Here is a 12,446-nt window from a genome sequence, read left to right on the forward strand (position 1 = left end):
CTGTATCTTTGGGGTAAATCCCCAGCAGTGCAATTGCTGGGTCGTAGGGCAGATCTATTTTTAACTCTTTGAGGAACCTCCACACAGTTTTCCAGAGTGGCTGCACCAGTTCACATTCCCACCAACAGTGCAAGAGGGTTCCCCTTTCTCCACATCCTCTCCAACATTTGTTGTTTCCTGTCTTGTTAATTTTCCCCATTCTCACTGGTGTGAGGTGGTATCTCATTGAGGTTTTGATTTATATTTCCCAGATGGCCAGTGATATGGAGCATTTTCTCATGTACTTGTTGGCCAGTTTGTTCTTTATAGTTAAGAGTCTGTTTCTTGGTTTGTCTCTCTCCCTCTCTCCCTCTTTGCTCATTGGTTTTGTTTCTTCAATTTCACATATAAGTGAAATCATATGGTATCTGTCTTTCTCTGACTAATTTTGATTAGCTTTATGCTCTCTAGAGCCACCCATGTTGCTGCAAATAGCAAGATTTCATTCTTTTGTATGACTGAGTAATATTCCATTGTATATATACCACATGTTCTATATCCATTTATCAATTGATAGACACCAGTTGCTTCCATATCTTGGCTATTGTAAATAATGCTGCAATAAACAGAAGTGCGTGTGTCTTTTCAAATTAGCATTTTTGTTTTCTCTGGGTAAGTACTCAGTAGTAGAATTATTGGATCACATGGTATTTCTACTTTTAATTTTTTAAGGACCCTCCACACTGTTTTCCAGAGTGGCTGCACCAGTATGCATTCCCACCAACAGTGCATGAGGGCTCTACTTTCTCTACATCCTCACCAACACTTGTTTCTTGTATTGTTGATTTCTTATAGTGATGCATTTTAACTTTCTTCTCAACTCTCCTATGTCTATTCTATAGCTATTTTCTTTTTAATTTCCTTGAGGATTACATATAACATACTAAGTTCTAAAAATCCATTTTTAGGGATCCCTGGGTGGCACAGCAGTTTAGTGCCTGCCTTTGGCCCAGGACGCGATCCTGGAGACCCGGGATCGAATCTCACATCGGGCTCCCGGTACACGGAGCCTGCTTCTCCCTCTGCCTGTGTCTCTGCCTCTCTCTCTCTGTGTGACTATCATAAATAAATAAAAATTTAAAAAAATTTTTAAAAATCCATTTTTAATTGGCATCAACTTAACATCAATTGCATACAAAAATTCTACTTTACAGGCACATCCTCTACCCACTTTGTTATTCATGTCAAAAATTACATGTTTACACATTGTATACACATTAATAAAGATTTATGATTTTTTAAATCTTTATTTAGTTGAGAGAGAGAGAGCATAAACAAATAGAAGGGGTAGAGGGAAAGGGAGAGGTTTTCAAGCAGACTCCATGCTGAGCAGAGTCTGATATGGGGCTCAATCTCATGACTGTTAAGATCATGACCTGAGCTGAAATCAAGAGTTAGACTCCCAACTGACTGAGCCACCCAAACATCCCTAGATTTATAATTTTTATAACTTTTAATCTACTAAGTCCTCTGGAAAATAAAAAGTGGAATTACAAACCAAAATAATAATAATAATACTCATTTTTATATTTGCCCATGTACTTTCCTTTACTGAAGGTATCTATATCTTCATACAATTTTGAGGTTATTTTTAGTGATCTTTCACTATCTGAAGGACTTCCTTTAGTATTTCTTGTAGGAAGATCTAGTGGTAATGAGTTTCCACAGCTGTTGTTTATCTGGGATGCTTTAATTTTTCTCTAAATTTTGAAGTAAAGTTGTAGATATATAATTTTTAGTTGATGGGGTTTTTTTCATCACTTAAACTATATCATCTCACTGCATTCTAGCCTCCAGGAGTTCTCCTGAGAAATTGGCTGATAATCTTATTGTGGATTCCTTGTACTTAATAAGTCACTTTTTTTCTTGCTGATGTTAAATCAATAATATAATATTTGTGAAGCAGTTACCATAGTGTATGACACATAGAAAGGGTTAAGAAATGGTAGCTGTTTTATTAGCAAAATACTATATTTAATATCATGAAATAAGGTAATTTATGCCATCATGGAATAATACTGGACATCAGTTAAAATAATGAAGAAATATTACTAATGAAAATAAATTTCCATGATATATAGTTACTTTGTTAAAAAGGACTTTGAACAAGACAAACTATGACATTTTTTAAAGAACATAAACATATGAAAAGGCCAGTACACATAAAATTGTTAACAGTGGTTTTCTTTGGGTTATGGAATTATGTATAAAATTTGTATTTTCTTCTCTGATATTTCTGTTTTCCATAATTTTAACAATAAGCATATATTAATTTTATAATGAAAAAGTATTTGTATTTACACTTCTTAATTTCGAGTTTTTTCCAGAATAATACATGAGTGTGTTTAAAAATCAAACAGTACTGGGAAGCCTGAGTGGCTCAGCGGTGGAGCACCGCCTTCAGCCCAAGGCCTGATCCTGGAGACCTGGGATCGAGTCCCACGTCGGGCTCCCTGCATGGAGCCTGCCTCTCCCTCTGCCTGTGTCTCTGCCTCTCTCTCTCTCTCTCTGTGTCTCTCATGAATAAATAAATAAAATCTTTTTAAAAAATCAAACAGTACTAAATAATTTATAATAGAAAATAGTAATATGTCCCCAATCCCACCAATAGTCTTCCCAAAGAAGCAATTTTCAATACTTTCAGTTATTGCTCCTAATATTTACTTCTGTGTTTCTAAATAATATGCATAGTCCACTAGCTTGACTCATCCATTGCAGAAATTATGTACTGACTTTCTGTTGGGTATTTGAAAATAATTTCTCTTTCTCTAGCCACATCCCCCACCTCTCCTCTCCCCTTTTTTGCAATATGATTATACCGTAATTATTGTTTTTAACAATAATCTCTGTTTACACTGTTATGACTGTGTAAATACTGTTTATTATGTTAAAATTTAATCCTAGTCTAGTTAGCATACGGTGTTATGTTAGTTTCAGTGTACGATATAGTGATTCAACAATTCTATATGTGACTCAGTGCGCATCGTGACAACTGTACTCCTAATCTCCTTCACCTACGTCTCCCATTCCTCCTGCCCACCTTCTCTGTGGTAACCACCAATTTGTTCTCTATAGTTAAGGGTCTGTTTCTTGGTTGCCAGGAATTCTGTCTGGAGGAAATTCAGTCAGTTCTCCCCTTCCATGGGAGGAGTCAGAAGGAGTCAGTTTATATTTCTGTGACTTATTTTTTGAAATGCATTCTTTCTTTAAAAAAAAAAAAGAGTTTATTTATCCATTTGAGATAGAGGAGCACGAGCAGAGGGAGGGCCAGAGGGAGAGGGAGAAGCAGACACCCAAAGAAATGTAGTACAGAAAAACACAAATGTATTAATACGATTATTTGTGTCACAGAATTTTTTAAGTGTGGTAAAATATGCATAATATAAAACTTACCATTTTAATTGCTAAAGTGTACAGTTTAAATGACATTAAGTACATTCACACTGTTTTTGCAAACATTACCACTGTCCAACTCCAGAACTTTTTCTTCACCCCAAACAGAACAACTCCCCATCCTTTCCTACCTTAAGTTCCTGGAATCTTTGCTCTAGGAACCTTCTGTCTCTAAGAACGAGGATGATGTCAGCTATGAGTTTTTCATATATGACTTTTAATGTGCTCACGTACTTTCCCTCTATCCCTAGACACACACATCCCCCTCCTGCCTCCCCTCTTTTGTTAAAATTAATTGACCATATAATTGAGGATTCATTCTGGGTTTTCTATTCTGTTTCATTGATCTGCATGTCTATCTAGTACCAGTAGATACTACAGCTGGATAATAGAACTTGACATCTGGGATGATGATACCTCTAGCTTTCTTTTTCTATTTCAAGATTGCTTTGGCTATTCAGGGTCTTTTATGGTTCCATACAAATGTAAGGAATGTTCTTCCTAGAATAACATGTGTTATTTGTTCTATTTCTGCGAAAAATGCTGGTGGTGTTTTGATAGGGATTGCATTAAATGTGTAGATTGTCTTAGGCAGTATAGACATTTTAACAATATTTGTTCTTCCAGTCCATGAGCATGGAATGTCATTCCATTTCTTGTGTCATCTTGAATTTTGTTCACCAGTGTTTTATAGTCTTCAGAGTACACATCTTTCACCACTTTGGTTAAGTTTTTTCCTAGGTGGGTTTCTTTGGGTGTCATTTGCTCCTGGAATGTTTTCTTAATTTCTTTCCAAATGCCTCATTATTAGTGCATGGAAATGCAACAGATTTCTGTACATTGATTTTATATCCTGTGATTTTATTGAATTCATTTATCAGTTCGAATTTTTTTGTGGAGTGTTTATGGTTCTCTATATACAGTATCATGTCATCTGCAAATAGTGAAAGTTTTCCTTCTTTCTTGCCAGTTTGGATGCTTTGTATTTCTTTTTGTTGTTTGATTGCTATAGCTATTGACTTCTAGTACCATGTTGAACAAAATGGTGAGAGTAGACATCTTTGTCTCATTCTTAACTTCAGTAGAAAAGCTCTCAGTTTTTCCTCATTGAGTGTAATGTTAGCTGTGGGTTTTTCATATATGGCCTTTATTAACCTTGAGGTGTATTCCCTCTAGATCTGTTTTGCTGAGGGTTTTTATCACGAATGGATGTTGTACTTTGTCAAATGCTTTTCTGCATCTATTGAAATGATCATACAGTTTTAGACTTTCTATTGTTTGATGTGATGTATCCCAGTCATTGATTTATAGGATACCAGGCACATACCTTAACCCCAAATCTCAACCCAAATGCATGCGCACACACACCCACACACCCACACACACACTGCTTCTCTTGCACTGTTTGCTTACCAGCATTTTTTTGTGACATTGCTGTGGAGTTTCGGCCTCTCCACCCACATCATCCATTCTTCCTTTTTTTATTTTTTAAAAGATTTTATTTATTTATTCATGAGACACACACACACAGAGAGAGAGAGAGAGAGAGAGAGAGAGGCAGAGACACATGCAGAGGGAGAAGCAGGCTTCCTGCAAGGAGCCCAATGTGGGACTCAATCCCGGATCCAGAATCATGCCCTCAGCCAAAGGCAGACACCCAATCGCTGAGCCACCCACGTGTCCGTCGTCCCTCGTCCGTTCTTCCTTGTGTGCTTCTACATGATTAATTTGCTAGAGCCCATAGCATCTCTACCATATTGTTTAAGTTCTCAGTCTGAGAATTCCAAAATCTTTGTCCTATACAAACCTGCTTCTGATGCTTGCTCTCTCTTCAAACTTTCACCTTGCCTTTTAGTGCGCTTTTTCTTAGTATGTTGTAAGGCAGGTAGGGATTAGGGATCAGGAACTGAGGCAAATAGACTTTAAGGTGAGGTTTAAAAAATAAAATAAAATAAGGTGAGGTTTACATTTTCCTGGTGAGGAGTCACTGCCTTTACTACCGAACTTCCCTCAAGGATGTTCGCCCCACATGCAGCCAGAGCAGGAGAACCTCAGCAGGCCTTGCCCCCATGGGCGCTGGCAGCCTCTGCTACTGAGGCCTCCCTTAGTCCTCACCAGGGCTGAACCCTGCTGATGGGTCTGACATTTTCCACAGTGACCGGCAGGTCCTCTTGGACAGGGAGTTGTATTTGCAAACCCACATTCTGGGGAGCACCTGGGGAAGTGTCTTGGTGGCTCTTCCTCCCAGGGGCCCTATTTTGAGTGCTCTCTCTGAGGCTGTAAATTGTACATGCTGTTTCCAGAAGACTCTGCAATAATGTGCATTCACAGTCCTACTAAACACTCCACTGGAACCCACTGCTGCCATCAAAGTAAACTTTGTGACACAGATGAGCACCTGGGTGTGCAAAGTTAGTGGTAAACGCTAAGTGACACGGTCTAGGCCGGCCCTGTGCTGCTGTGGCCACATTCTAGCGACCATGGCATTTCCGCAGGTACCCCCTGGATGTGGCTTATGAGCAGCAGGGCTCACTCTCTGGGGCGTCGTGGCAGCATCCAGCACGGTCTTTTCCCTGGAGTGGGGGAAAGCCTGCCCCCATTCCTGGCTCCTCATACCACAAAGGGAAGGAGCATGTTCTTGACCCCTGTCTCCCAAACATTGGGTCTCTGACCCCTGGACCAGTCCACTTAGGCTGACCCAGAGGGCATGGAGCAGGGCAGAACACCTCTGACCTCTCCTTGACCCTGATGTACCACTCTGGAGAAGGCGACTGCAGAGTCCCCTAAGTCTCTCAGGTCCCCCGTGGGAGAGACCGTGGGTGAGGTCAGCAACCCCTCCCAGTGACATCACCTTCCCCCCTCAGGGTTGTACTGCCTGACTGTCCAAATGCAACTGCTTTATCCTTGAAGGGGATCAGAGATGGGTGGAGGAAATGACAAAATTCCAAATACCAAGTCAGCCCTGAAAAGAGAGAAGTGGAGATGAAACCAGTGGTCCATAATGAAGAGAGTCTGTTGTCTGAAAGACCAAGTTCAAAACACCTTGCACAAGAGAGGATTCCAGAAGTTCTGGAATGGCAGCTCCAACCGCTCCTCAGAGGAGGATCGCTCTGAGGGGTTAGGAGGGCTGTGTATCCTGAGGGGAGGAAGGGGTGTGGGTATGTCCTGAGGGGAGATAGTGCGGGGATGGGTGCGTCCTGAGGAGAGGAAGGGGGGTATGCTGGGGACTCCCCCATCCTCTGTCCCACTCAAACCAAAGGCCTGAGGGCTTGATGTCGGGAGCCTTTCTTAATTAGCCCACGCTCATCCTGGGACGGCCCAAGGACATGCTGGGCTCAGTGCTCAGGTTGGGGACTGTGTCCCTGAGGGACCAGGGGGAGCCTGGCCCCCTTTGTCGTGAGCACGGCTGAAGTTCTGCTCAGCACTGGTGGCTTCACGGCTTATAAAAATCAAACGTAGAGGAAGTGGCGTGGAGCAGTGTCATTTGCTCCTGGAACCTGGGCTTGTGGGGAGCCCGACTCAGTTTCCCCTGCTGTAAAGCTAACAGGCAGGTGGTGGGTGCGGTCCCTGAGGCCCGAGGATCCGCCGACGCCCCGGGTGCTTCCAGGGCCCCGTCCCCGTGATGTGCTGGCCTCCCCCGAGGCTGGGAGGGCGGCGGCAAGCCCCAGGGGGGGACTCGGCTCTGACCGAACGAGCAGAAGCCTGAGGACAACTCGGGTGCGGGCCCCTTCCTTCGTCCCAGCTCAGCTTCTAAATGCTTTCAAAATACCCTCGGAAGTCATTTTCAGAGTTTGCCAAATACTTCTGGAGAGAAAAGCCCTCAGAACCGAGGAGGTTTTGGTCAGGGCCCTGAGGGGCGCCAGAGACCAGGCTCCCAGCGTTGGGGATGGGGCGGCCCTCTGGTCGCTCGGTGGCAGGGGACCAGGGCTTGACCTGGTGGCACAATCAGGGAGTGGAGCCTCGGAATTCCCCATGTGGGGTGAGGGATGTCTCTGTGCCAGGCAAGGGCACCCTCGAACGTCTCTCGTGGCAGCTTGGCGCATCCAGGCCTGGCTGCCTTCCACCAAGAACCCGAGAGCCAATTTGCTGGCCTAACAGGCCCAGGCCAGCCCCCCTACGGCCCCCCTGTGGCCCCTCGATGGCCCCCTAATAGCCCCCCTGCAGCCCACCTATGCCCCCCCCCCCACAGCTCACCTACAGCACCCCCTGCAGCCCACCCACCTGCCAGAAAAACTTCTTGGTTTGTTTGGGGGAAATGTTGGAGTGTCCGCAGAGGGGACAGTGCAGTGTGATGACGGGCCCACATTTTACCACCTTCTGCGGGCAGACCCGCGTTCCCTCCAAACTCATACACTCACATGCCCACTCCCAGATTCCAGAATGTGACTTATTTGGGGCTGGGGCCTCCCCGAGGTGATTCAGGGTAACATGAGGTCATCCACATACCCCTAATCTAGTGTGACTGGAGTCCTTCCAAGCAGAGGAGGCAAGGGACTCAGACACAGAGGGATGACCAGGTGAGGACACAGGGACCTGATGGCCACCTGCACACCCAGGGGAGTGGCCTCAGGTGAAACCAGCCCGTTCACACCTGGATCTTAGGCTTCTAGACTCCAGAGCCATGAGAATACCTGGCTGTGTTTTCCTGCCGGGTGTTTGCAAAGCAAATCACACACTTGGTGGTGTTTTCCTGGCACATGGCATTTTTTGCAGGTTCCAGGATTGTGGGGGGCGGGCTGGTTGTGGCTTTGCTGGTCCCATCATCCATGACATGCATGTTAAAAGAACAGAGGTGGTTTTCACATCCAGGTACGTGGGTGACACGAGTGCTGTGAGTGGGCTCAGGGCTCAGCTGCAGAAGCACCCATCCAGCCCCCTGCAGGGCGGGATGGGGGGGCCCACCAGGGGCCACCTGTGTCGAGCTGCATGGCTCAGCCTCAGGGAGATGGACCCCATCTCAAGGCTCATGGGCTGATGCTTCCTGCTGCCGCAGAGCAGGGTCAGGTGTCGGGCCGTCTGCAGGTGGCAGTCCCAGGTCGCGGCTCCCGAACAGGGCACCGGCGGCCACAGCTGTAATCACGTCTGTGCCGACTTGTGCTCTCATTTCTGTCAGGCGAAGCCCAGGAGTGGACTCCCTCCTGCACGGCCACCCACCGCCTGTGGGTCCCTCCTCCTCTCCCTCAGGGGGCTCCGTGTTCTTCCTTTAAGCCATTGCATCTATGTGCGGTGCTGGCTCCCTGGGGTTTAATCTGTATTTCCTTCATGAGGATTGATTGAGAAATGCTTCATGTGCTTGTTTGCTATTTGCATTTTTTCTTTGATGAAGTTTCAATGTGAATCCTTTGCTCATTAAAAAAATATATTATTTATTCATGAGACACACAGAGAGAGAGGCAGAGACATAGGCAGAGGGAGAAGCAGGCTCCATACGGGGAGCCCGATGTGGGACTCGATCCCCGGACTCGAACCACACCCTGAGCCGAACGCTCAGGACCGACACTCAGCCGCTGAGCCACCCAGGCGTCCCAATCCTTTGCTCATTTAAAAATAATTGGTTTATGTTCTAATTGTTGCATTTTTACAATTCTTTGTGTCTGGATACAAGTTCTTTATTGGATGTCAGTGTGTGGCTTGTCTTTTACCACTGTCTTTGAAGAAAAGTGTTTAACTTTGGTGAATTCCAATTCATCAGTTTTTTTAAAAATGTGCAGGATTTAATACATCTTTGCCTGGCTCAAGTCATAAAGATTTTTTTCTCATTTCTTTTTTAAAAAGATTTTATTTATTTGATATGCAGAGAGAGAGAGAGAGAGAGAAAACACACGAGCAGAGGCAGAGGGAGAAGCAGACTCCCTTCTGAGCAGGGAGCGGGATGTGGGACTCAATCCCAGGACCTGAGGATCATGACCTGAGCCAGAGGCAGACACTGTACTGACTGAGCCCCCCAGGTGTCCCTCTCATTTCTTTTAAAGTCTGACACTTTCAGGTTTTATATTTGTGATTGTGGTCCATTTTGACTTGATTTTTATATTTGGTCAAGTATGGATCAAAGTGTTATTTTTTACACATGGATATCCAACCAATCCAGTGCCATTTATTGAAAAATTTATCTTTCCTTCACTGAATTGCCCTTGTGATTCATGTCATATATGTGTAGGTCTGTTTCTGAATCCCTTACTTTGCTCCGTTGATTTACTAACCTTTCTTGATCTCATTACTGTTGCAGCTTCACGATGCTTTAAAATCCGGTAGTTACTCCTCCAACTTTGCTCTACTTCAAAGTTGCTTTGGCTGACCTAGGTCTTTTGCTTTCCTATGTGAATTTTAGAACCAGCTTGCTAATGTCTATATAGAAGCCTGCTGGGAGTTTGGTTGGGATTACATGAATCTGTAGATCAATTTGGAAAGAATTAACATTTTAACAACACTGAGTCTTCCAACCATGAACTCAGCATGTCTCTCATTTGTAAGAGTTTTGTTTGTTTATTTCTCTCAAGTTAATGTTAGGTATCTTTTGTTTGATTTATCCCTAAATATTTCATAGTTTTTGGTGTTATTATAACTGCTAATGTAATATTAATTTTTGAAAGTTGAACTATCCATGAATTACTGGGACCGAGGTGCCTGGGTGGCTCAGTGGTTGAGCGTCTATCTTTGGCTCAGGGCGTGACCCAGAGGTCCCGGGATGGAGCCCCACGTTGAGCTCCCCACTGGGAGCCAGTTTCTCTCTCTGCCTGTGTCTCTGACTCTCTCTGTGTCTCTCATGAATAAATAAATAAAATCTTTTTAAAAATTTACTGGGACAAATCCTACTTAGTCTTAAAATATTATCCTTTTCATATAGTGCTGCATTCAGTTTGCTAATATTTTCTTTAGTTTTTTTCTATCTTTGATCATGAAGGATATTGGCTCTAAGTTTTGTGCAATTTCAATATCTTTGTCATAGAATGAGAGCAGGAGAATTATTGGAAAGAATTTGTCTAGAATTTGGATTATTTTTCTCTGAAATATCTAGAGGAATTTCATCAGTGATACCATCTGTGCCTGGAGTTGTTGTTTATTGTTTTTTGTTTTATGGGAAGGTTTTTAACCACAACCACAGATAGAACCATCTATTTCATAGATATAGGGCTATTCAGGTTATCTATTTCTTTTTAAGTAAGCTTTGGTGATATGTGTCTTTCAAGTAATTTGTCCATTTCATCTAAGTTGTCAAATTTATTGGCATAAAGATATATGTAATAATCCTTTACAAGCTTTTAATATCTATAACTAGTTTTGACAGCACCTCCCATTTGTGATACTGGTAATGTGTCTTTTTTTTCCTAATCTAGTAGTTTTTCAGTTTTAGAGTTTCTCACATACCAGGCTTTGGTTACATTGACAATCTTTATTGTTTTCCTGTTTTCTATTTTATTGATTTTTATTATTTTATGCTTACTTTGGATTTAATTTCTTCTTTTGCTAGTTACTGAAAGTAGAAGACGAGTTGCTTGATCTTCCTTTCTTTCCTAATACAGGTTTAGTGCTATCCATTTCCTTCTAAGTCCTGCATTAGCAGCATCTCACCAATTTTGGTATGTTGCGTTTTCATTTTCCTCAAGTAAAATTTTTTTTTCTTGACTCTACCTCAGATTCCTTCTTCAATCCATGGGTTATTTAAAAGTATGTAATCTCATTTCCAAATATATGGGTATTTTCAGAGATCTGTTCTTGATTTCTAATTTAATTCAATTCTGGTCAGAGAACAGCATTCGTATCACTTGAATACTTTAGAATTTATTGTCGGGATGCCTGGGTGGCTCAGTGGTTGAGTGTCTGCCTTTGGCTTGGGGTGTGATCCCAGAGTCCCAGGATCAAGTCCCGCATCAGGATCCCTGCATGGAGCCTGCTTCTCCCTCTGCCTGTGTCTCTGCCTCTCTCTCTCTCTGTGTTTCTCATGAATGAATGAATGAATAAATAAAAGAATTTATTGTCACTTATTTTTATAGCATAGCATATGGCCTGTCATGATAACATGGATTGTATACACATTAAAAAAAAATGTGGGGGATCCCTGGGTGGCACAGCAGTTTGGCGCCTGCCTTTGGCCCAGGGCGTGATCCTGGAGACCCGGGATCGAGTCCCACGTCGGGCTCCCGGTGCATGGGGCCTGCTTCTCCCTCTGCCTGTGTCTCTGCCTCTCTCTCTCTCTCTCTCTCTCTCTCTCTCTGTGTGTGACTATCATAAATAATAAATAAAAATTTTTAAAAAAATGTGTGTTTTGCTGTGGGTGAAGTGTTTTAGAAATGTCAGTCAGGCCAAGCTGGATGAGAAGGGTGTTCATGTTTTCTGTGTTCTTACTGATTATTATGGTCACTCCATGGGAACAGGAGGCACATCCACCCAAAATTTGGTTCAGATGTTGAGGCTGATGATGCGTATGTGCACGCACACACACACACACACACACACACACACACACACACACCACCCATTTGGAGAGAATGAAAGGTTTGTTACTCAAATAATAAGGCTTTCAGGTCCAGAATGGATTGAGGGAGCATGAATGGGAGACTGGATTAGGACTTTTTTTTTTAAAGTCTAGTATAGTTAACATACAGTGTTATTATTTTCAGGGGTGCAGTATAGTGATTCAACAATTCAATACATTATATGGGGCTCATAATGATAAGAATACTCTTTATTGCCCTTACCTATTTCACCCATCCCTCCACCCCACCTCCACTGTGGTTATCATCAGTTTCTTCTTCATAGTTAAGAGTCTGTTTTTTGGTTTGTCTCTTTTTTTCCCCTTTGTTTTTTTTTTTTAATACCATTGAGTGAAATCATATTGTATCTGTCTTTCTCTGACTTATTTCACTTAGCATTATACCCTCTAGATCCATCCATGTTGTTGCAAAAGGCAAGATTTCACTCTTTTTTAGGCTAATATTCCATTGTGTATATATGTAGACCACATCTTCATTATCCATTTATCTACTGATGGACACTTGGGCTGCTTCCATGATTTG

This window comes from Canis lupus, chromosome 1 (assembly GCF_011100685.1).
Source record: "Canis lupus familiaris isolate Mischka breed German Shepherd chromosome 1, alternate assembly UU_Cfam_GSD_1.0, whole genome shotgun sequence".
Classification (NCBI taxonomy): domain Eukaryota; kingdom Metazoa; phylum Chordata; class Mammalia; order Carnivora; family Canidae; genus Canis; species Canis lupus.